The 25,531-nt window shown below is 42.9% G+C and overlaps 1 protein-coding gene across 6 annotated transcripts in view; it reads right to left on the bottom strand.

The window, feature by feature from the left end:
• The window catches only part of LOC126261132 (sphingomyelin phosphodiesterase), a 410,193-nt gene that overhangs the window by 151,928 nt on the left and 232,734 nt on the right, over positions 1–25,531 (bottom strand). Inside the window, exon 1 of one of the 6 annotated variants that reach the window (XM_049958513.1) lies at positions 1,679–1,697. The exons of the other annotated variants lie outside the window; for them this stretch is intronic. The gene's annotated coding sequence lies outside the window, so the exon portion shown is untranslated. Of the gene's footprint in view, positions 1–1,678; positions 1,698–25,531 lie in introns of those variants that run through there. 6 annotated transcript variants of the gene reach the window in all.

Raw genomic sequence — 25,531 nt, 5'->3', positions numbered from 1 at the left:
AACATGTCCACTTTGGAGTATGTGTTTGCTTACAGCATGCATTCTGTTACTAATCTTGTGTCATTTATTGTTAACAAAACAAACCAAACTGAGAAGCTCTTCGTTACGATTAAAATAAAATGCCCATTTCATTCGTGTCTTGGTACAAGATTCTTTCCCTTACCTGCTAGCATATCTCTAGGGCATTTTTCTGTTTGTCCACTATTGAATACAGCGTTCTAAACAGTTACAATAGTGTAGGAACTGTACTTGAAAGATGGTAAATTAACGGTCTGTAACAGTCATTAGATATTGCAATAAAAGCTTTTCGTTCCTAAAATGAACTCTGTGTAAAACTAGAGTAGACTACCTAGTAATTGTTTCTTAAGAAGCTTTGTCCTTAAATTTTCACTTCATGCAACTTTGTGTATTCGTAAGGGGCTCAGTAGGAGGCTCAAAATTCGAGTTTCAACCAATGATTCAAATCGTAGGCTACACACCGTATCAGATGTTTCTTTCAGTTGCATATTAGTTATACCTTTTTTTCATCCTCGGACAGTCCCGTTACGTGGATTCGGCATTCATAGCCTTGAGCCGCCATCCGCTTTACTGTTAAGCATTTTGTTCTGCAACCTCTATCTTTTAAAAGTCTTTTGGACTGTTTTCGTCAAGTAGCCAGAGGCTCGACTCATCACGATGTATTTGGTCTGCTTAAGACACGGCAGTCCAGTCACAGTTCGCATTTCAACAACTTTTCCGTATTGGATGTTATTCTAAAACTACTACTTACGTGTCCGTTACGAACTTTATCCTCGAAGATAACAGTAGTAGTTTAGCGCAACTCCATCGAACGAAGCTTACACTTACGCTTTATTTTCTCACCATAAAAATTTACCAGTAAATATCATACAACGTGCGTATTTAACGTCACAGGTATCAAATACAATCCAAAATTTACGTAAATAACATCACATGAACATCGAAACCTTAAAATTTAAAAAATGCAGCTCCAACTTATAAAAATGCATCGTACACAACTTATCGCAGCTGTTCTACTTCTCACAATGTCTTTTCCATAATATTCATGTCGTGGCTTTTTTTCCTGTTCGTCCACATCCTTTACTCGGTATTGTGGTAAAACAACAGGAATAAATTCTGTTTGTTTTGCAGTTTGCTTTTCTCTTACTTTTTTCTCGCTATAAAGCATGGTTCCCTGTACCTGTCTCAACTGTTCTGTAAATTTATCTCTCTAGCTACAAATTTCTTATTGGTACTTGTCTTCATCATTATGACTCTTTTACGGATGTCATTCTTCTTTGCGTGCAAGTGTCATTCTGTGTGTAACATGCAACAGACTTACTCAGGGCTTTGGTCCATTTTTCTGTGTATAATATGGTGCTTAGGCTCAAAATTTTCCACTTGCTGTGACTCTTATGCGAAAGATTACCTTACGTTACAGATTATATCAAAATCGCGTTTCGGTTATAATATGTTATTTTCAAAGTCAGTGCCTCCTTAGTCTCCTCTTAGATAGCCAGCTGATATCTTCTGATGGCCTTGTAAGTTTACAACTGGTTAGCAACGTAAATATATTAGAGCAAAGATTCACAGTGGTTTCATTCGCGACTACAGAATAAAATCTCTTGATGCTGAGTAAAATATTTTACGTATTTGTTATTCAGTAGAACCATCTTCCTACCTTTCTTTCGACCTCAGGCTGCTTTTCGTCAGTATCAGTCAGTACAGCAATCTCACCTGTTAACGAAGAGAAATAATTACATATTAGAAATCTGTTGGGCTACACGACGGAACTTTCTCACATTCTTTTGTTCCTACTTCCTCACATATCCAAAAGAATATAAAAATATTTCGTATAACACTAGCAGACTGCAGAGAAGTCCGCTTCTCACTTACATAGGAGATACAGAATGTAACGGTCTAGGAAACAAAAGGCGTCACACCTTTACTTCAACTAAGACCTCAACAGTAAAACGTAATTACAGGTTACACTCCACAGATGCTGTTTATGATGCGACACGACTGAGACATACGAGAAAATTTTTGCAGCTTAACAGCAGTGTCATGTAAACAGAGCATGTGCTTACTTCTGCTAGAGAAGATCGGCACTGATGAAAAAACGGCCGTAATATTAGGGAAGTGTCGAATGCTCTTAACTGGGATAGTACAACAAGGTCTGGAACTTACTCCTTGTGAACATCTGCCGCACGTCCATCACCGCATCACATTGTCTAGGTGGTTATAAGCCCGTGTACAGAAACTTACATAAAGAAAACAATGATGGTACAGTTACTTTAAAAAAGTTTTTCCTTGAATCAATACACATTACAGATCAATTGCGGCAGATATTTCTATGGTTCTTTGATGATAATAACATAGTTCAAAACTATAATGAAAAACAACATTTATGTGAAACTGCCAATATTCAGTACCGAAAAGTACGCCAAATTATCATTATAAATACCAGTAACAGCCGCAAATAAAGTGCTAAACCGTAAGCCTTCATAAGTTGTGTCACGACTGCGTAAGCTGCCACAGAAAATTTGAGACCCTTTTTCCTTTTATTTCCTGAGAGACGTATACCCACGTGCCGAAAAACTGGGAGATCAGAAAATGAAACATGAAAAATTTTATATGTAGATTAGTCACATTCATGCTGCGTTGCAGCGCGTTTGCATCATTAGAGTAAAAAGTCATTTATAAATATTCCGCTTGAGCTACAATCACGAAACTTGCAGACGATACAGACAAAACTCTGGAGATATCAAAATTATATTTTTTTCGAAAATTGAACTTTTGTCCCGAGATGGGTTACATTCCTCCCTTGAAATATGAATGTTTACATCTCACCTACGTTACTACTTCACCAACTCCGGACGTCCTATAGACTATGATGTGGCCAATGATGTAAAGTTTGTTAGTAAATCACGGAAGACAGATAATCCAAAATTCTATGAGGTAAAAAATAATGAGCTATAAAATAAGAATATTCTCAAGCCATACCATGGAAGCGTGGAAATCCTATAGCTCCTGGTGCACGCACTACTCCCTGACGCAGAACAGCTGTTCTGGTTGCCGGTCAGTGGTCGTGCAGGCGCGCGCCAGTTTTCGCAGCTGCAAGGCACCCTGCTCCTCTTTTTAACGTTCGGGAGGTAATTACACACAGCTGGGTCAAGGCGCAAGTGACAACTGACTGCTGACAGGGGCGCCAGAGGAGCCCAGGTGCAAAAATTTTTATTTGGCGTGTCATAATTAGTACTGAAAACTGACACGGGTGAAACTGTAGGTATACGAAAAACACATTCCTGTCACATCAACGTGACCACCGCCTATATTCGACATCGGCGTGTAATAATCACTCAACATCTGGTACATCTGAGACAAGAGATCTGTGCCACAGTACAGATTAGAATTGGAGTACCGCTTCGATATCTGTCGAGCTACAAACGGTGCTCCCGTTGTATCAACACAGCATAAAAATGTTTGAGCTCCTTTGTAGAATATTGGAAAAAGTTATAAGCCTTAATAGGTACTGAAATACAATGAGGTGATAAAACTCATGGGATACCTCCTAATATCGTGTCGGACCTTCTTTTTCCCGGCGTAGTGCACCAACTCGACGTTGCGTAGACTCAACAAGTCGTTGGAAGTCCCCTGCAAAAGTGCCGGGCCATGCTGCCAGTCAGTTAGTTAGTTAGTCACGAGCTCCATAGATAATTTGAATGCCTCTTTTATCGAAATGATGTCGAACGAGCCTCTACAGCCGCCCTTAATTGCGAAAGTGTTGCGGTGCATGTTTTGGTGCACGAAATGACCTTTCGATTATGTCTAATAAACGCTCTATAGTATTCACGTCGGGCGAGCTGGGTGGCCAAATCATTCGCCCGAATTGTTCAGAACGTCCTTCAAACGAATCGCGAACGGCTGTGGCCTGGTAAGAGGGCGCTTTCTCATCTATAAAAATTGAACTCCATGAATAGCTGCAAATGTTCTGCAAGTAGCCGAACATAACCATTTCCAGCCAGTGGTCGGTTCAATTGGACCAGAGGACCCAATCCATTCCATATACACGTTACTCACGCCATCATGCAGCCACCACCAGCTTTCACAGTGCCTTATTGACAACTTAGCTCCATGGTTTCGTGGGGATCTGCACCACACTCGAGCATTTACCAACTGAAGTCGGGACACCTCTGACAAGGCCACGGTATCCCAGACGTCTAGGGTCCAACCGATATGGTCACGAGCTCAGGAAGGGCGCTGCAGGCGATGTCGTGCTGTTACAAAAGACACTCGCGTCGATTGTCTGCTGTCTTAGCCCATTAACGCAAAATTTCGTCGCACTGTAACGGATATGTTCATCGTACGTCCCACATTGATTAGTGCGGTTATTTCATGCAGTGTTGCTTGTCTATTAGCACTGACAACTATACGCAAAGGCCACTGCTCTCGGTCGTTAAGTGAAGGCCGTCGGCCACTACGTTCTATATGGTGAGAGGTAATGCCTGAATTTTGCTATTCTCGGCACGCTCTTGATACTGTGGATCCCGGAAAATTGAACTCCCCAACGATTTTAGAAATGGAATGCTTTATGCGTCTAGCTCCAACTATCATTCCGCGTTCAAAGTCTGTTAATTCCCGTCCTGCGGCCATAATCAGTCGGAAACCTTTTCACATGAACCATATGAATACGAATGACAGCTCCACCAATGCACTACCCTTTTATATTTTTAGAACGCCATACTACCGCCATTACTATAGATGTGTATCGCTATTCCATGACTTTTGTCACCTCAGTATATAAACAAATGTTTTTGTATATTTCTAGTCCGTACACCCTGTGTTTCGTCTACTTGTGGAGCACGGGGTTAACAGCGCTCGAGATGCAGGCTTTCAGGTGCGATGTATTTATTATGCGCTGTATTGGTCTGCTTATTTTTGAAAGTAGTCTAAAATGTCGCGGTTATCTGGTTGTGTTCTTCACGACGAGCGAAAACTCTTCTTGTTAATTGTTAGAGCGAATGTGCTCTTGGCGTTACGGCTACTTAACACCGTCAGCAACTATTCCTCAAATGGGACACGAGAACGAGTTGTTCCTGACCTAGAGACAAGTTCTCAACCTCGCGTCACGGCCTCACGAATAGATGTTGCAAGGATAAATGCGGCTCGCGCGCTGCGCACATTCACCGACCATGATTACTGGTTACAAGTAACTGCGGACTTTCTACCTGTACCGGGAAATAGCGAATCATGGAACTTTCAGGTCGTGCCGTTATAGAACGCTCGTAACTCATCTTCACTAAAAATCCCTTGCTTAAATGAATTTTACCACAGTCAAAAAATTAATGTTAGCGCTCTGCTTTGAATTTCACGAGACTAACTCAATACATAGGAATGATCCAGGTGTCACACGAATCATTACGTACACCTGAATGTTTAGTCGCTTGCTACAGTTCAATTGTATAAACCTGTAAAGGTGCGCAGGCTTCCATAAGAATTAAGAAAACCTTTGTTTTCCAGGCAACAGCAGACTTTACGAAATATTTATTTTAAATCCGATAGCGACACACTCAGGTACGTATGTCCGCTGTTGTAAGAAATCCAGAAATAAACCATTCACATCATGTGTCAGAGGATTTCTGTAGAACAGACAATCTCAGAGCCTATGCAGAATGTCTTCCAAATAAATAACTTTTCTAGTTTATCGTTTCAATTTCAAGGCTCTATCCTCAATGCCTGTAGTAAACTATTTATGTAATTTAAAATATTTCCTCGATACTGATTGGCAGAAGGCGATTTCAAATTACAGAACAAGTAGGTACTTGCGAAAAAGCTGTTTGCACTTTGGAAACACATAGATAAGAAGGAAGATTAGAGTTCAATGGGAAGCTCGTAAGTTATTCGTTCTGTCGATGAGCGTCAATGTGTAGAACAACAGAACATGAGTGAAGTGGCTCTGACGTGCGGGAATACGAAGATATTTACGTAACTTGGTCTCTGTCGAAAGCAATCTACTGAAGGACGGCGTGTGACGTTTCAGCAAGACCTTCGTCACCCCTTAGGAGCCTGATCTGAGGAGGCCGCTCTTGTAACTAACAGGCAAGGCTGGCCAAATATACACAACATCTACCATGTGTGCTTGATAATGTAGTATAATGTCGTTTGCATGGCTACTAGTACCAGGAGCAGCATCCCTTACTAACGCAGCGAGAAGATAAGGCGGTGAATGAAGAAAGTAAGGAAGATTGGGTTTAACGTCCCTTCAACATCGAGGACATTAGAGAAGGAATACAAGCTCGGGCTGTGTCAAAGAACGAGAAAGAAATCAGCCGTGCCCTTTTCAAAGAAACCATCCCGGAATTTGTCTGGAGTGGTTTAGGGAAATAACGGAAAATCTAAATCTGGATGGCCGGACGCGGGTTTGAACATATAATGTGGTGAAATATACGGGCCCTTCCATGCAACATGTACACATTTAATACTGCACAACAGATCCAAGCCACCGAAACGAGGCGACAGCGCGAAAAGACAGGGGACAGCGCGAAATGGTACATGTCTAACATTTAACTTTTTTTGCCTATCATGATACAAAACCACGCCTGGAAGAAAACTAGCCTTCCAGCCGGTCCCAAGCCCGGATAAAGTAGCAGGGGTTAATCGTTGGGCTAACCATCCAACATTGTAAAAAACTGATGGGTTCCTACGCACTCACACTCGGCCTCGGATTGGAATGGATCTAACGGAAAACGACCCAAGCTTATGAATAAAGGACTACGAACAGCTACATGGATCGTAAAAACACTGTACGCTGCAGAACAGACAAAGATACTTAATGAAGAACTAACACAGTAAAAGATTGATATTACAGCCCTACAGGAGATAAGATGGCCTGGACAAGGTATGCACAGAGAGAAAAACTACACGTTCATATACGGCGGAAACAAGCATGGTCGCCACATATTTGGGATAGGATTTGCGGTACATAATAAAATAATGGACAATGTGATGACACTAGGAAATGTCAATGAAAGAATATGCTACATCAGAATCAAAGGGAAATATAGAAATATCTCATTAATAAGTGTCCATGCCCCAACTGAGGACAAGGAGGAAGGCATAAAAGACGAATTATATGACACCTTACGCCAGATGTACTCCAGATTACAACGTACGACATCAAAATTGTGCTGGGGGACTTAAATGCCAAAATAGGACAAGAACAGCAATGGTATTCATATATAGGCATGTTCAGCCTTCACACTGAATCAAATGATAATGGTATAAGGCTTGTCAACTTCGCCACAGCTAGAAACATGAAAATATCAAGTACCTCATTCCCCCATAAAGACAAATATAAACCAACAAGGGCCTCACCGGATGGATTAACTAGGAACCAGATAGACCATGTTTTGATAGAGAAAAAACATAAAAAGGCAATAACAGATATTAAGACAATGAGATGGGACGAGATAGGATCAGACCATTATCTTGTGCTAATAAAGATGAAACAATCATTACTAAAACCACCAGCTAAGAACAACAGTGGTAAAAGAACCCAAAGAGTAGATTGAATAGGCTAAAAGGGAGGAGGTCAATAAACAGTTTAAGATTAAGCTTAAAAATAGATTCGTTGAATTAGAGAATGACATCAGTAGAAAAGAAGATGAAGGTATCAACACAAAATGGAAGAAGATGACAACATTTATGAGGGAGACAGCGCATGAACTACTAGGAGATAATAATAATAGCAATATAAAGGGCAAATCATGGTTCAATGGAACATGTAGAAAAGCGGTACAGGGCAGGAAGTGCGCCAGACAGGCAGTGATGAACAATAACAACCATGAAAACCAAACAACATACAGGAGAGCCACGAGAGAAATGAAGAGTATAATAAGGCGAGAGAAAAGAACTTTCATAAACAGATAGAGAAGGCTGAGGAGGACTATAACCAGAACAACAGTGAACAGTTTTAAAGGACAATGAATAGCTGTAGAAAACAGTACAGAAGTAAGGCTGTGATAATGAAAGACGAGAATGGAACATTGATCACTACGAATGAAGGAAATTTAGAGAACTGGAGGAAATACTTCAAAGAACTGCTGAACAACCCGTTAGTTACCTACAACAATAAAAACAAGGCAGAAAACAATCAGAAGGTGCAACCTTTATTCGAAGAACCAACTTTGATGGAGGTGAAGGAGACAATAAAGACTAAAAAATGGGAAGGCTCCTGGAATAGACGTGATATCAGTAGAGCTCTTCAAAGAATGGGGAGAGAAGATACATAAATGGTTAGCCGAACTGATAAAAAAGGTATGGCGAAAAGAAATAATGCCGGAGGAATGGAAAACTGCTGCTGTATGTCCCGTATACAAGAAAGGAGACAAAATGCTGACACTGAACTACAGAGGGATATCTCTCCTATGCACATGCTATAAACTAATATCAAGAATTATACTGATCAGGCTCAACCCATACATTGAGGAAATATTAGACACAGCACAAACAGGGTTCAGAAAAGGTGAATCGACAATCGGCCAAATGTTCACACTAAGACAAATATTAGATAAGAACTGGGAGCACAATCATGATACCTTTTGCCTGTTTATTGATTTCGACAAAGCATATGACAGCACAGTAAGAGAGGAAATGTGGAGGATAATGGCATGGTATGGGATACCTGACAAGCTGATAGAGTTAACTAAAATGTGTGTGATGGAATCAAAGTGTAGAGTGAAAGTACAGGGGGAATTCTCAGAATTATTTGAAGAAAAAACAGGAGTGAAACAGGGAGATATTATATCACCAACCCTGTTCAATTAGGCCTCAACAACACCCTGAGGAGAGTAACATATGAAAGTGCAGGAGTCACCGCAGGAAAAAAGATAATTGTCCTGGCTTTTGAAGATGATATTGTGCTGATAGGAAAGAACATGGAAGAACTGGGGAAAATGGGACTGTGCTAATGGAAGAAGCTAAGAAAGTAGGTCTAACTATAAATGAAAGTACAACAAAGTTCATGGTAGTAGGAAGAAGAGCTCATTTAGGACCAAACCGTCTAAAAATCGGAACTCAAAAATATAGAAGACAAACACATTCACGTACCTTGGTGTCAACATTAACCAACAAAACGTTATAGAACAGGAAATAGTAACAAGTATTCAAGCTGGGGGAAGACGTCTAATGTACAACATCATAAGATCGAAGTTACTATCTAGGCAGGCAAAAATAAGAATATATCAGACCATCATCAAGCCAATAGTGTGCTGTGCAAGTGAGACATGGACCCTGACAAGGAAAACAGAAAAAAAACTCATCACTTTTGAAAATAAAGTACTGATTAAAATATATGGAAAGAAGAATGAAAGAAAATGAACAGTAGAGAATAAGGACAAACAGAGAACTCAGACAATTATACACACTGCCTGATGTCGTACCGAGTGTGAATATTAACAGACTACGATGGTGTGGACACGTGAGGAGGAGAGGGGAGAACACGGTAATAAAGGCTGTAATGGATGGAGAAGTTCAAGGAAAGAGACCACTGGGACGGCCGGGAATGAGATGGAAGGATAATACCATGGGAGTCATGCAGACACTGGGTCTGGGAGATGAAGATGCAGATGACTGGAAAGTGTGGAAGGCTGGAATGAGTGAGGCCAAGAACGGGCTGCGGTTTTTGTGGCCAGTATAAGTAAAAGTATCGTGATACAGAAACAACTGAGGCTTTCTTAATAGAACAATGAGCTTTCTCGCAGGTTTTCGACAGTTACTGGAAAGAAGACGTGCAGAGTTGCAACACACATCACTGTTCGCAGTGTTGTATTTTGAAAAATAGTCAACATGTTTGCTAAACGTGACACTGAAGTCTGTTGGTGCTGCGTAGTATCGGCCCCATTATATTACGTTCACGCAGCAGCTGTTGTCAGTGTCTGGTTAGCATTCTGCTAGTCATTAAAATTGCAACAGCACGAAGATGGTACGCAATGAACATAAGTTTGCCTTGCAGTGTACTACATATCTGAATATGTAAATGATTAGCATTCCAGTACTACCGCGGGTACATGGAAGAAGCCTCCACGAATGATTGCTGTATAGAGAACACAATTGGGAGTATCCTAGAAACGATGGACTAGTTTCAACGGCTGATCCTTCCACCACCCAGAAACATCTGAGAAACATTAAGACAAAAAACTGTGACTAAATGAATGTCAAGAGAAAAAGAAATTTTACTATCAGGCAAGTTCAAGCAACATTCCTGGGGCGTTTTACAATTGCAAGAAGCATACAGAGGACTAAAGAGCCGAAGAATAAAAACTGAAAGGATGAAGATAGAATTAGAACGCCCTAATGAACAACATGGTATAGCTATCTTTGTAAGACCAGATAAAGGAATTACGTCATCGAGCATCAAGGACACAAACAACATTGAAATTTTAATAACTGAGCTACGAACGTGTAGTATTACAGCGGTGTACAAGACACCTAATGCGTATTTTACCTTCCAGAAGCCAAGTAACTGTCATAACAAAAACTTCAAGACTGTACTGGAGATTTTAACTGTCAGAGTGTAGAATGGGGACAAAACTCAGCTGATAAAAATGAGGAAGAACTAGAAGTTGGATCGAAAGAGAGGGGTGAAGCTTATTTTCGACCCAAAACTAAGACCATCATTTAATGGAGCCAGGTGGTAAAGAGAGTACAATCCTGAGAATTTCTTCATTATTGAGAACATTGCTGATCATATTACAAAAGCAGCGTGTAGCCTCTAGGGTTGTGCGATTAGTAAGTGCCCTTCAAACGCCGTTTTAACTCCAAGAAAACAAATGGAAGGCTTTCAGAGAAGAACTGGCTCTCGAAGATGAAAACAAAGAGACAGGAAAAAAAACTACAAAGAATTTGTCAAAGTTGAAGAAAATATGAAGGAGTCATATTCCAAGTGGACGCAGGACACAATTTATATCTGGCCTTGACTCAGGCTGACGAGCGCTTGTGAACGATTATCGTAGATAGTACAACGGCAGATCCTTTACCAACACACAGCTGAAACGGGAGAAAAACTATTCTGAAACGTAGCTGGACAAAGAAGTGAAAAATGTTATGAACATCAAACAGAATAGCCGAAGAGCGTGGAAGCTGATAAAAGTCTTAGCAACAATCGTACGAGTCCGCCGTTGCGCACCAACGTTACTCCGAACCAGATTGCTCACAAAGACAAGATAGAAGGCCAGTAGACTGAATCTGAAACGAAACACAGAAGGAGAGACCGAATTTCGAGAAACTCCACTTTCACCTGAAGAACTGGGAAGAGCAGTGTGAGAATTGAAATAAGATAAAGCAGTGGATCTTGAACACACGAACTGAACAAATAAAGCAGTTGGTCGATAAACTAATGAATGATGAGGACTATGAACAAATGTTTGGAAACATTTCTGGTTCCTAAACTGTCAGGAAAACACAAGCAGTAGCATTACTGAACCGAAAAATTTCTGTTCTGTTTCCTTAACCTGCTACTTAAAAAAGCTACTTGAAAGAATGAAGTCTGTCAAGAATAGCAACCAAGATCAGTACAAAACTTATCCTTGAACAAGCCGGTGATAGACTAGGGACGGGCATGGATGTGTGTGATGTCCTTAGTTTAGTTAGGTTTAAGTAGTTCTAAGTTCTAGGGGACTGATGACCTCAGATGTTAAGTCCCATAATACTCAGAGCCATTTGAACCACTTGAATTCGTGTTGTAATCAAGTACTAAACCTGAATCAACACAATGAATACGATTTCGAAAGAAACTTATTAAATTCTGCTGCCTTTGTTGACCTTTCTGCTGCATACGATATAGTATATCACCACGACTCGTCACGAAAGGCTATGAAATATCAAAGGACATTCGACTGACTTACATGTTAAGGGGCATGCTGAAGAAACGAAGATTCTACGTAATTTTCCAAGGAAAGAAAAGTAGATGGGAAAACCAAAAAAAGGATTACTACAAGGGAGCGTTTTTCCCCTTATTCTGTACTACATGTGCCACACCAGCCAGAAGTAAAATTTTTTTGGAAATTTGTGGTAGGGAGTATGGGACCAAACTGCTGAAGTCATCGGTCCCTAGGCTTAAGCACTACTTAATCTAACATAAACTAACTTACGCTAAGGACAACACACACACCCATGCCCGAGGGAGGACTCGAACCTCCGACGGGGGGAGCCGCACGAACCGTGAGAAGACGCCCTAGACGGCACGGCTACCCAGCGCGGCGAAGTAAAAAGATTCATATATGCAGACAACAGCGCTGTTACTATACAAGGACGAACTTTTAAAGAGACTGAAAGAAAACTGACGGAAACTTCAAAACTTTGGGGAACTATTGTTGTTATGGTCCTCAGTCCAAAGACTGGTTTGATGCAGTTCTCCTGCTGCTGCATCCTTTGCAAGGCACTTCATTTCAGAATACTAACACAATTTACGTTCTTCTGAATCTGCTTTCTGTATTCATCTCTTGGTCTCCCTCTACAATTTTTATCTTGATGCCTTAGAGTGTGTCCTATCCACCGATCCCTTCTTCTAACCAGGTTGTGCCACAACTTTCTTTTCTCCCCATTTCTATTTAGTACTTCCTAATTAGTTGAAATGCGTGTGTGATATCTTACGGGACTCAACTGCTAAGGTCATCAGTCCCTAAGCTTACACACTACGTAACCTAAATTATCCTAAGGACAAACACACACACCCATGCCCGAGGGAGGACTCGAACCTCCGCCGGGACCAGCCGCACAGTCCATGACTGCAGCGCCCTAGACCGTTCGGCTAATACCGCGCGGCCTAATTAGTTAAGTGATCTACTTATCTAATCTTCAGCGTTCTCTGTTGCCTTTTATCTAAACCGTTTATCGTCCATGTTTCACTTCTCTATATGGCTCACTACACTCCAGACAAATACTTTCAGAAAAGACTTCATAGCACTCACATCTAAATTCTTCTATGAGGAAAATTATCTGCAGCCTAAGCTAGGAAAAACCCAAGTGTGCAGAATCCATCTAAGTAGTGGAGAAGCCACAAGACAGTTGGAAACAGAACGACGAGGGTAAGACAAGACCATTGCACCAACCCAAAATACCGGGTGATCAAAAAGTCAGTATAAATTTGAAAACTGAATAAATCACGGAATAATGTAGATAGAGAGGTACAAATTGACACACATACTTGGAATGACATGGGGTTTAATTAGAACCAAAAAATACAAAAGTTCAAAAAATGTCCGAGACATGGCGCTTCATCTGATCAGAATAGCAATAATTAGCACAACAAAGTAAGACAAAGCAAAGATGATGTTCTTTACAGGAAATGCTCAATATGTCTACCATTTCCTCAACACGAGCTGTAGTCGAGGAATAATGTTGTGAACAGCACTGTAAAGCATGTCCGGAGTTATGGTGAGGCATTGGCGTCGGATGTTGTCTTTCAGCATCCCTAGAGATGTCGGTCGATCACCATACACTTGCGACTTCAGGTAACCCCAAAGCCAATAATCGCACGGACTGAGATCTGGGGACCTGGGAGGCCAAGCATGACGAAAGTGGCGGCTGAGCACACAATCATCACCAAACGATGCGCGCAAGAGATCTTTCACGCGTCTAGCAATATGGGGTGGAGCGCCATCTTGCATAAACATCGTACGTTCCAGCAGGTGTTTATCAGTCAGGCTGGGGATGATGCGATTCTGTAACATATCGGCGTACCTCTCACCCGTCATGGTAGCAGTTACAAAACCAGAATCTCGCATTTCCTCGAAGAAAAAAGGCCCGATAACGGTATATGTGGTAAATCCAACCCATACCGTGACTTTCTCGTCGTGCAATGGAGTTTCCACGACATTTCCAGAATTTTCGGTAGCCCAACTTCTGCAGTTGTGGGCGTTGACAGACCCTCGGAGTGTGAAATGAACCCTCGGAGCGTGAAATGAGCTTCGTCGGTCCACAACACGTTACTCAACCAATCGTCATCTTCCACCACCTTTTGAAACGCCCACACCGCAGATGCCCTCCGCTTCACTAAATCGCCAGGTAACAGTTCATGATGCCGATGAATTTTGTACGGATAACATCGGAGGGTACGCCTAAGTGCCAACCAAACAGTAGTCTATGGAATGCCGGTGCGACGTGCGACTACACGAGCGCTGACTTCCCCGTGCACAGACGAACCCACTACAGTCTCCATTTCTTCCTGAACTGTCTGAGCAGCATTACACTTCGTGCTCGGTCGGCCACTACGGGGTCTATCGTCTAAACAACCGGTGGCTTCGAACTTCGAAACCATTCTCGCCACATCTGCATTGTCAACGGACCTTTACCCGTTCGAATCCCCTTCCTATGGCGATAGGATCGTAACGCTGAACTAGCAGATTCCCCATTCTGATAATACAGCTTCACTAAAAGCGCCTTTTCAGGTAACGTCAACATGCGACTGCTGGCGCATCTGATTCTCTCTCTCATTACAGCTCCTTTTATACACGATTGTCATGCGCAGTCACTGACGTTTTGCTGTCCAGCGCGATCTGTCGGACATTTTGTGAATTTTTTTTTGTTCTAATAAAACCCCATGTCATTCCAAACATGTGTGTCAATTTTTACCTATCTACATTATTCCGTGGTTTATTAAGTGTTCAAATTTATACTGACTTTTTGATCACCCGGTACATGGGAGTCAGCCTAGACAGCACACTGTCATTTAAAAAACACTGCATTGAGGTTAAAGGAAAAATATGTACTTGCAAGAAGCAATATTACACGTAAACTTGGTGGATCAGCATGAGGAGCGCAGCTTGAAGTTCTGTTTCGCAGCTGGAGAATATACGCCACCAGTATGGAAAGCGCCTTGGCATTCCTACCAAGTAGAAGATGCTTTGAATGAGACTATCGGGATTGTCGTTGGATGTCTGAGGTCTACACATGTCCACAATACCTACTCACTTGCGGTCGTAGCACTAGCAGTTATCAGACGCAAAGTAGTCGGTGAAAGTAATGTATGGAAGATTGTTAGCTGTCAGACCGAGATGAGGGAATAACTCCCTCAAAGTATCGGGAGCTGATGTGGGGCGGTGGATGTTCTTCGAGCAGCTGCTGGCAGCCCCGAGAGCGCTGGGGTGAGTGCAGATAGCTATGTGGGGCGGCCAGCGTGGGCGGCGGCGGTGGCGGCGGGCTTTCACCCGGCTGCGCCCGCGGCTACGGCTGCAGCTGCAGCTGCGGAGATCACTGCCAAGGCCGACACGCCCACCTCAGGGTCGCTGCGCTAGAGCCTCGGCTGCAGCTGGCGCCACTAGCGCTCACTCCTGCTACCGTTTGCGACTCTTGCCGTACCAGTATCGTAATAAAAATGGAGAAGCGAAAGCTCTAGCGTTTGGTGAAATGATTTGTCTAAAAGTAAGAAATAAAACAGGTTAGAGAAATATTTACATTTGACGTGCCTGAATTTTCTGTACAAGATTTCGAGGATCATTTTATTTATTTATTTATTTATTTTGAGTCATCAGTCTTCTGATTGGTTTGATGCGGCCCGCCACGAATTCCTCTCCTGTGCCAGCCTCTTCATCTCAGAGTAGCACTTGCAGCCTACGTCCTCAGTTATTTGCTGGAACTACTCCGATCTCTGTTTTCCCCTACAGTTTTTAAGCCCTACAGCTCCGTCTAGTACAATGGAAGGTATTCCCCGACGTCTTAACAGGTGTCCTATCATCCGGTCCCTTCTTCTTGTCAGCGTTTTCCGCATATTCCTTTCCTCGCCGATGCTCCAGAGAACCTGCCTATTCCTTACCTTATCAGCCCACCTAATTTTCACGTCAAACGCTTCTCTAATCTGTTTTATTTCTTAGTTGTACACAAATCATTTCACAAAACATTTGTCCCATTTCCTATTTTTTTCATATTTTGTTCAGGAACCATCAAATATAAAATATTTGAACATCGATCGGTATTTTATGATTATTAATAGATCAAGAGAAAGCTAAGAAGTTTCGATGAGAGCCGTAATTTGATATTTATTTTATTTTTTCAACACGAAAGAAAATAGTTCCACATTTTCTGCACCAATGCATCTTTTTATGCGCAAAAAACCTAAGTCTTGAAGAGGTGAATTTCTTGCACGTCATCTAAATAACTAGTAGCAGCTGCTCGTGAAATATTTCAGTTTTCCCTCAAATCACTAATTAAGGGTTTCTATTATCCTGATTACTTTCAAGCAGTTAAATACTTTTTTGCTAAACTACACCTCACGCTGGTAAGTTTGATACACCGTTTGTCCATTTCCCACTGTTAGCTTAGTTATGAAAGCTTGGGCAAAAATTTTCCCTCTAATCACCAACTAGGTTTTTCTGAATTGCCCTTACTATTTTCAAGCAATAAAATCTCTCTTTGTAAAACTACACCTCACGCTGATGCTCCATTTGTCCAATTCCCACACTTCCTGTGGTTACGAGAACTCGAACGAAAATCCATTGCGTAATTTCTAGAGTGTCATGCTTTCGCTACGATCAAACATTTGACCAAAAACGATTTCTAATATACCTGGAATCAGTTTGTGACGTTACGTATTACCCCCATACAGCGAGAACCTTGGAATTACATAGCAGTGGTCTGTCGTCTAACGTTAAAGCCTTATGGTACATGATCGTGAACGAAAAAAATGGCTACTATCGAAAAATTATAGAACATCCACCACAGAACAACTTTTGCTGGTGAAACATGTTTCGTCGATATGTTAATTGACAGATTCGCCTGTGAAACCGAGATTTGGTCTTACATCAGAAAGAGACTTATAATTACAGATCGCGCAGCCCCAGATTACGTATTACCCCCATACAGCGAGAACCTTGGAATTACATAGCAGTGGTCTGTCGTCTAACGTTAAAGCCTTATGGTACATGATCGTGAACGAAAAAAATGGCTACTATCGAAAAATTATAGAACATCCACCACAGAACAACTTTTGCTGGTGAAACATGTTTCGTCGATATGTTAATTGACAGATTCGCCTGTGAAACCGAGATTTGGTCTTACATCAGAAAGAGACTTATAATTACAGATCGCGCAGCCCCAGATTGCATCGGTGTAATAGAAACAATGAGGCCGCAAAAGCTGAGATACTCACGATGCAAAAACAACGACGCAATATGGATAATCAGGCGCATTGGCTACTTACACAATCCACGATTGATCACGTAGTAAGTATCATTTATACATATCATTAGATTATCAGTTATTTGGCAACATTATGAGCATGTTGACCACACCGCTCGAACTATGAAAAAAAAGGCCAGTGGAATCACCTTTCCTAGTCACTGATCATCATTAGTAAGTCAGACGCTGATGTGCAGATTTTAAGTGTGGATATCGTTAGGCATTCGAAGAGACTGTTCCTGTAAATAAGCTAGCGATAGTCTAGAGGAATTCGTGGCGGGACGCATCAGACAAGTCTAAAAAACAAAAACAAAAAACTAGAGTCTGGAATCGAGAACCCGAGAGTTTCGAAATTGTCACTGCAACTGGCAGGCGTGTTTTACATCGGGGACTGAGCCATGCAGTCTCTGATACACGTATGGCACTGAGTTGACAGATCGGTGCGTTATGGTGGAGTGGTGAGCCTCGTTGTACCAACATCATTAATGTCAGCTGACAACTCACATTCTGACGAAAGAGAGACTAAGCTCTGACTTTCGCATCGACAACTTAATTAAAGTGTGATATTGTAGCCAGTGCATTCAGCAAAGCTACTTGCTATAAATCATTCGACTGGAGTCATTCCTCTATTGACAAGCGGTAATATCCTGATTAATAAGCCTCATTTACAATTGAGAATTTCTGCTTTGTCCACAGAGAGACTTAGTGCAGTGATGAAACACTGAATTCGCGTGCAGTTCGAATCCCCGTCCTGCTGTTCATAACCAGATTCGTTTAAGACAAACATCGCTATGGTTGCTTTGAAAAGTACGCGATCCAGTTCGTTCAGCAACCCGAGCTTCAGCTCAGTCTCTGCAGCCCTGTTCAAGTTACTTGGAGCTTGATAGCAAACGGAATCGACTGTTTGCATCACAACACGCCTATGGAGCCTGGCATTGTCGGCTCCCACAGCACTGCCACTTCCGCTACACAAAGCATTGTGTCTCTTAGTTCACATGTAGGAAACTGTTTTGGTTATGAAAATTTCGTATATTTCAAGAAAAAAGATAACTGTGCTACTGTTTAAAATTACGAATAGATTTCTGATATGTTTAGAGGTACCATAAAGATCTATATCATAGGAAAATTCCAGAATTTTTACCCCAGTTTTTTAGGATGAAGACTTTATGCCTCACTTTTGTTAAGAATTAAATATCGACAAAACTGCAAAAAAATCGCCTTTTTCCGACGCTTATCCATAGTAAGCGCGCAGTAAGTCAGCTAAAGAGATATTATGAATTTTATTTAAAGGATGTCTTAAACATAATTTTCAGGAAGATCCGTTGTCGAGCGAGGAATTTTAGTGGTCGACGAAAAAAAAAATCCATTTCACTAGTTTTCGAGATTTGATACAATGGGTTTTGAACTGTTTCTAGGAAGGCGAAAATTTTGGCCTTAAAAAAAATCCCTACCACATGTCTGCCCCTAATTAAAACTGTGGTTTTTAACATACTTGTAGGCACTTTAGAGAAGTATACCACACTTTAATTACACGTTTTTAACGATATTTGAGAGGGACAGAGAAACTTTAAAGACGACGACCTTGCCGCAGTAACACCACCGGTTCCTGTCAGATCACACTTAGTCAAGCGCTGCCGGGCTTGGCTAGAACTTGGGTGGGTGACCGTCCGGGTATGCCGAGCGCTGTTCGCAAGTGGTGTGCACTCAGCCCTTGTGAGATCAAATGAGGAGCTGCCTCACTGAAAAGTAGTAGCCCTGGTCACGAAAACTGAGAACGGCCGTTAGGGCGGTGTGCTGACCACGTGCCCTCCATGTCCGCATCCATGAGGTCTATCGGCTGAGTGTGACACAGCGGTCAGTCGGTTCCATTCGGTCTTCCGAGGCCTTTTCGGACGGAGTTTAGTATGAAGACTTTAAAGTGATCTGCCGCCGCAGACAGTGGAGCTCTTTGTTTGCAGTCTGCAGACAGCCACGTTTTCACATCTGACCTTAACCGTCAGACTGCAACTAATTTAAATTAGACTTTAATGATGTATAAAGATACAGATATTGATACCTATACGAGTATCGAATCTTACCCTTAACCAGGTCGATTTTGTAGGGCTATTCACAAAGTATTGTCTCACTTGTTTTACGACGCTGTCCGACGAACAAGAACGCCTGAGGATTTGTTATTTCTTACGGAACATTGTGTTTTAATAAAACACTTCTGCCAGTAATAAATAGCAAATGTTTTAGGAGGATCTTTACCACACTCTGTACGAAAATTAAGTTGCGCAGGACTTCGACTCTTCAAACCAATATACACAGGTTTTATTTACTCGTATTGTGATTTTATACAATATAGAGTTGATACAAGGCAAGTGATTTTATACAGTATACATATGATATAAGACAAGATTAAGCCTTAAAGTCCGTGTTTTTCAACCAATTAATTAAGCTGGGTGTGAGAGTGAACAAGTCGTCGGGAATTCCAGGGTATGAATGAAGTGGACAGCGTTGGACTAAATGTTCAGTTGTCTGCTCTTCTTGATTACATTCACACATTGGTGAACTGATGCAGCCCCATTTGTACCTGAAGTAGCTACAACAACCATGGCCAGTCCTTAACCTGTTGAGGTGGCACCAAAGGTTCCTAGGTAGGTCAAAACCTTTTGGCTTCTTTGTGGGATCAGGGTGATGGGCTCTTGTTCCCAATGTTTTTGTTGACCATTCACGCTTCCAGCTTTCATTTAGATCAAAACCATCCGCGATGAGTTGTCCTGCAGTAACACTTGCTGGTCTTCTTGATCGCAATCGTTGCTGTGACGGATGACAGAATTCCTGGTGCAGTGCTAGAGAGGGTGATTCAGAGATGTTCTCGGCCTCCTTCAGTAGAGCTTGTTTCCGCAATAAGTGGGGTGGAGGGATGTGACTCAGTACAGGTAACGGGTGTCATGGGGTCGATTTGATGGAACCAGTAATGCGCTGCATATACACAGGTAGGACACTCAGAACCGGTAAAAGTAACCATCTTTGCTGCAACTGCCGTTAGTGCTTGCGGTGTAGCGATTGTGTCCTGGCGTACCGCGTGAGTTAAAACTTGTTCTAGTTTCCTTCAAGATGACACCGAGACTAAGTCGTATGAGTAAGTTTGTATGAATTTTCAAAGTCGTAAAATCCTTTTTTGAAACACCCTGTAGAATCGTCAGGACGGCCAGAGAACTCATAAAGGAGCGCTGGTCTTCCTTCCTTCTTTCTACTGTGCTCACCTGCGAGCGCCACCTCATTCAGGTCACTAACGCGGGTGCTCGTTCCTCGGCCAGCGCATCCGGGCTGGCGCTGTACGGGGATGACAGCGGTCAGGGCGCCCCGCCACGCCTTCGCACGCTAGGGGACGGAGGCCGCGGCTGGGTAGCGAGTGGCTGGGCGCCGGTTTCTCTTCCGGCCAAGCGCCGAGCCGCGCCGTGCCGGTCACGCGATTCCGCCCTGCGCGGCCACGCGCTCCGCACGCACCTGCAGCCGCAGCGCGTCCCAGATGAGGATGCGCTTTAGTGATGGGGCACACGCTCGGGCTGGAAAAGGTCGAGGCAAGCAATCGCCAATGTCTTTTGCAACGGAACCATCCCAAGAAACTGTCGTAACTGCATCTTCTCTATCTGTTTTTGAGGGCTTCCTTTGGTCCAAATAAGTGTTTTTACGGTAGTAAAAGGCGGAATAACTTCCATATTGTCTGCTTTAAGTGATTCAGGAGGACAACGGAAAACTAGCTGTATCGGAAGTCGTACACCACTCCTTCAGAATGCTATTTCAGAACCATAACCACGGTATCAGGAAATTCGTTTTACGTGAGCAGTTCGCCTAGCTAATCAGACTGACTTATTTATTTTTCAATTTTTCGTTCTATTCCCGTATGGCAACGGCCTTGCCGCCGTGGATACACCGGTTCCCGTCACATCACCGAAGTTAAGCGCTGTCGGGCGTGGCCAGCACTTGGATGAGTGACCATCCGGGCCACCATGCACTGTTGCCATTTTTCGGGGTGCACTCAGCCTCGTGATGCCAACTGAGGAGCTCCTTGACCGAATAGTAGCGGCTCCGGTCAAAGGAAACCATCGTAACGACCGGGAGAGCGGTGTGCTGACTACACGCCCCTCCTATCTGCCTGAGAATGACACGACGGTCGGATGGTCCCGATGGGCCACTTGTGGCCTGAAGATGCAGTGCGCATTCACGTGTACTATTCGAGTACAATTCACTGGGACCACTTTGCCAATTAGGATCGTCGCTTCAGCAAAGGTTGTTCGTTCCCGAGGAACGTGATCTGCAGACAACATGCCCAATACGCACCTGCTGTAGTTAGTCAATAAGGATCGTGTTAAGTGCTGATCGCCGCCTGGAGCATCGATTTCACCTTGGACGCTCTCTCTGCGCTAGCAATAACTTGATTCCTTTCCTGCTTCTTTTTCCTAGGACTTTGTTTTGACACCGTAATTAATGTCTTGTTATGACCGTCATGACTGGCTAAGATTTCACAAACCAACTTGGGTGAATAAAGAATAAACTTTTTTTGTTCATGAAAATGTACGACGCACACTTCAACAGCCCCTACAATCTGCGCAAAAAAATGATTCAAATGGTTCTGAGCACTATCGGACTTAACTTCTGAGGTCGTCAGTCCCCTAGAACTTAGAACTACTTAAACCTAACCAACCTAAGGACTTCACACACAGCCATGCCCCAGGCAGGATTCGTACCTGCGACCGTAGCGGTCGCGCGGTTCGAGACTGTAGCGCCTAGAACCGCTCGGCCACACGGCCGGCTAAAGTATGCCCACACCAGGCCTATCCTCAACAGCTCCCTTCTGCACTTGTGCATACGGTTCACCACGTGCTTTAGAGTTGGTCTTGGTCTCTCTCTGATGAATAGACTGGTGTTTGTGTTCACGTACATCCATACTTTCCACTGTTCTAGAAGCTGCGGTAGGTACAAAGTCCCATACATACCCAGAGACGCCTCCCTTTCCCATTCAGAAATAAATTCATTGCGCATGAGGTGCTGCTAGTGGAACACACTGAGGTGACAAAAGTCACGGGGTACCTTCTAATTCGCGTCGGACCTCCTTTTTCCCAGTCTAGTGCAGCAACTCGACGTAGCATGGACTCAACAAGTCACTGGAACTCCCCTTCAGGAATACTGAGCCATGCTGCCTCAACAGCCGACCATAATTGCAAAAGTGTTGCCACTACAGGATTTTGTGCACAAAGTTACCTCTCGATTATGTCCGATATATGTTCTATGCGTTTCATGTCGGGCGATCTGGGTGCTCAAACCGTTCGCTCGAACTTTGCAGAATGTTCTTCAAACCAATCACTAACAGCAGTGGCACTGTGATATGGCGCATTGTCATTAATAAAACTTCCACCGTTGTTTAGGGACATGAAGTCCATGAATGGCGGCAAATGGTCTCAAATAAGTAAACGCAATTATTTACAATTAGCGATTGGTTCCTTGTACCAGAGGACCTAGTACATTCCACGTAAACACCGCCCACAGCATTATGGAGCCACCATCAACTTGCACAGTGCCTTGTTGACAAGTTGGCTCCATGGTTTCATGAGGTCTGCGCCGCAATCGAACCCTACCAGCAGCTCTTACAAACTGAAATCGGGACTCATCTGACCAGGCCAGGGTTTTCCAGTCGTCTAGTGTCCAACCGATGTGGTCACGAGCCCAGGAGAGACGATGCACGCGATGTCGTGCTGTTACCAAAGGTACCCGCGTCCGTCGTCTGTTCCCGTAGCCCATTAACGCCAAATTTCTCTGCACTGTCGGAACGGATACGTTCGTCAAACGTTTCGACACACTCTTGACACTATGGATTGCGAAATACTGAATCCCCTTATGATTTCCGAAATGGAATGTCTGAAGCGTCTAGCTCAAATTACCATGCCACGTTAAAAGTCTGTTAACTCCCGTCGTACGGCCATAATCACGCAGGAGACCTTTCACATGAATCATCTGAGTATAAATAACAGCCACGCCCATGCACTGCCCTTCAATACGTTGTTTACAAGCTACTGGCCGAGCGGTTCTAGGCGCTACAGTATGGAACCGCGCGACCGCTACGGTCGCAGGTTCGAATCCTGCCTCGGGCATGGACGTGTGTGATGTCCCTAGGTTAGTTAGGTTTAAGTAGTTCTAAGCTCTAGGGGACTGATGCCCTCAGCAGTTAAGTCCCATAGTGCTCACAGCCATTTGAACCATTTTTTTGTACAAGCTACTACCGCCATCTGTACATGTGCATATCGCTACCCGTTGACTTTTTTTTCATCTCAGTATAATACAATGCTAGGTATTTCATAATGGAAGCAAGACACATTCAAAAGATTCCTCAACACAGAGAAAGGTGCAAGAAAAATATGAGCACGCTATAAGGAAAGGCAGGTAATATACAGTATGTAGAAGTACCGTAAGTGCACTATACGAACTGGAGCCCAGGAACGTACTGTTCTGTTTAAATACGGTGCAAGACAAGGATGCAATCTTACGCCCTACTCTTCAGTCTCTAGATCGGAGAAGTAATACGCGAGATAAAACAAAATATTCACGAGTAAGTTTCTTTGGGCGAAAGAATATCAGTGATAGGAGTCTGATGACATTGCTATCCTCAGAGAAAGTGAAGAAGGGTTACAGCATCTGTTGTATGGAAGAACCAGTCAAATGAGTACAGAACATGCAGTATTTAGAGTAAGACTAGGAAAGAAGAAAGTAAAGAGGAGTAGCAAAAATGGTGACCACGAAGTAAATAAAGTGAAGAAATCCTGCTACATTGGTAGCAAAATAAAACATGACGGACGAAGGAAAGAGGATATAAAAAGCAGAATAGTACGGGCAAAGAAGGCATTCGCACCAAAAAGAAGTATGCTAGCATCAAACATTGATCTTAATTTCAGCAGTAAGTTTCTGGGAATGTAGGTTTGGAGGCTGTATTGTGTGTTAGTGAATCGTGGTCTGTGGAAAAACCTGGAAAGAAGAGAGGCAAAGCATTTGAGATATGGTGAAGGAGACTAAGCGTCTGAGATATGGCGCTATAGAAGGATGATGAATCCTAACTCAGCTGATAAGAAATGAGGAGGCGCTCCGCAGACTCGACAAAGAACTCAACATATGGAAAACACTTGCAAAAAGAACGGACAGAATCGTAGGGCATGTATGGCCACATGAGGGAATAATTTAGATAGTACTACACCTACATACTTGCTCCACATGCCACCTTACGGTGCACGGGGAGTAGCTTTCCCGTTCCACTCGTAAATGTAGCGAGGGAAAAACGCCTATGTGTACACATAGGCCCTAATTTCTCTTATCTTTGTTGTACTTGTGTGAAACGTACTTTGGCGGCAGTACAATCGTTCTGCGCTCAGACTCAAGTACCGGTTCTCTAAATTTTCTCAACAGTGTTTCGCGGAAACAACGTCGTCTTCCCTTCAGGTATTCTCGTTTTAGTTCCCAAAGCATCTTCGTAATACTCGTGTGTTGATCGAACCTACCGGTAATAAATCTAATAGCACACCTCTGAAGTGCTTCAATATCTTCCTTTAATCCGACCTGGCGGAGATCCCAAACACCCAACCAGTACTAAAGAATACGTCGCACTAGTGTTTCATACGGGGGGTCTCCCTTATAGACGAACTACATCTTTCTAAAATTCTCCCATTAAACAGAAGTCGACCATTCGCCTTCCCCACTACCGACCTTACGTGATCGTTCCAATTTCTTTCGCTTTGAAACGTTAAGCCCAGATATTTAACAGACGTGACTACGTCAAGCAGCGCACCATTAATACTGTATTTGCGAATATTACAGGACTGTTTTTCATACTCATCCACATTAACTTACAATTTTGTAAATACAGAGCAAGTTGCCATTCATAACACCAAATACGTATTCTGACATCCTCTGCCCTCCTACAGCACTCAAGTCCGACACTTTCCTGTATGCTACAGCGTCATCAAAAAACAGTCGCAGATTTCTGCTCACCTTTCAGTTAGTCGTTTACGTATACAGAGAACAAGAGCACTCCTATCATGTTTTTCTGGGGAACTCCTGACGATACCCTTGTCTCTGACGGACTCTGGCCGCCCAGGAACTAGAGGGAGCTGTGAGGGTAAAATTTGTAGGGGAAGATAGAGATTCAACAAATAATTGAGATATGGTGCAAGAGCTACTCTGAGATGACGAGTTTGACTCAAGAGAGCAATTCGTGGCACGCAGTATCAAACAATACAGAAGACTGATGAGTCAAAAAAAGTACCGTAGTTGATAAGAAACGACTATAATACAATAGTATACCACAATTTTTTTAACTACTGCGAGAAAA

The sequence above is a fragment of the Schistocerca nitens genome, chromosome 1 (assembly GCF_023898315.1).
Source record: "Schistocerca nitens isolate TAMUIC-IGC-003100 chromosome 1, iqSchNite1.1, whole genome shotgun sequence".
Lineage (NCBI taxonomy): Eukaryota > Metazoa > Arthropoda > Insecta > Orthoptera > Acrididae > Schistocerca > Schistocerca nitens.
This window is presented reverse-complemented; position numbering and strand designations above follow the sequence as displayed.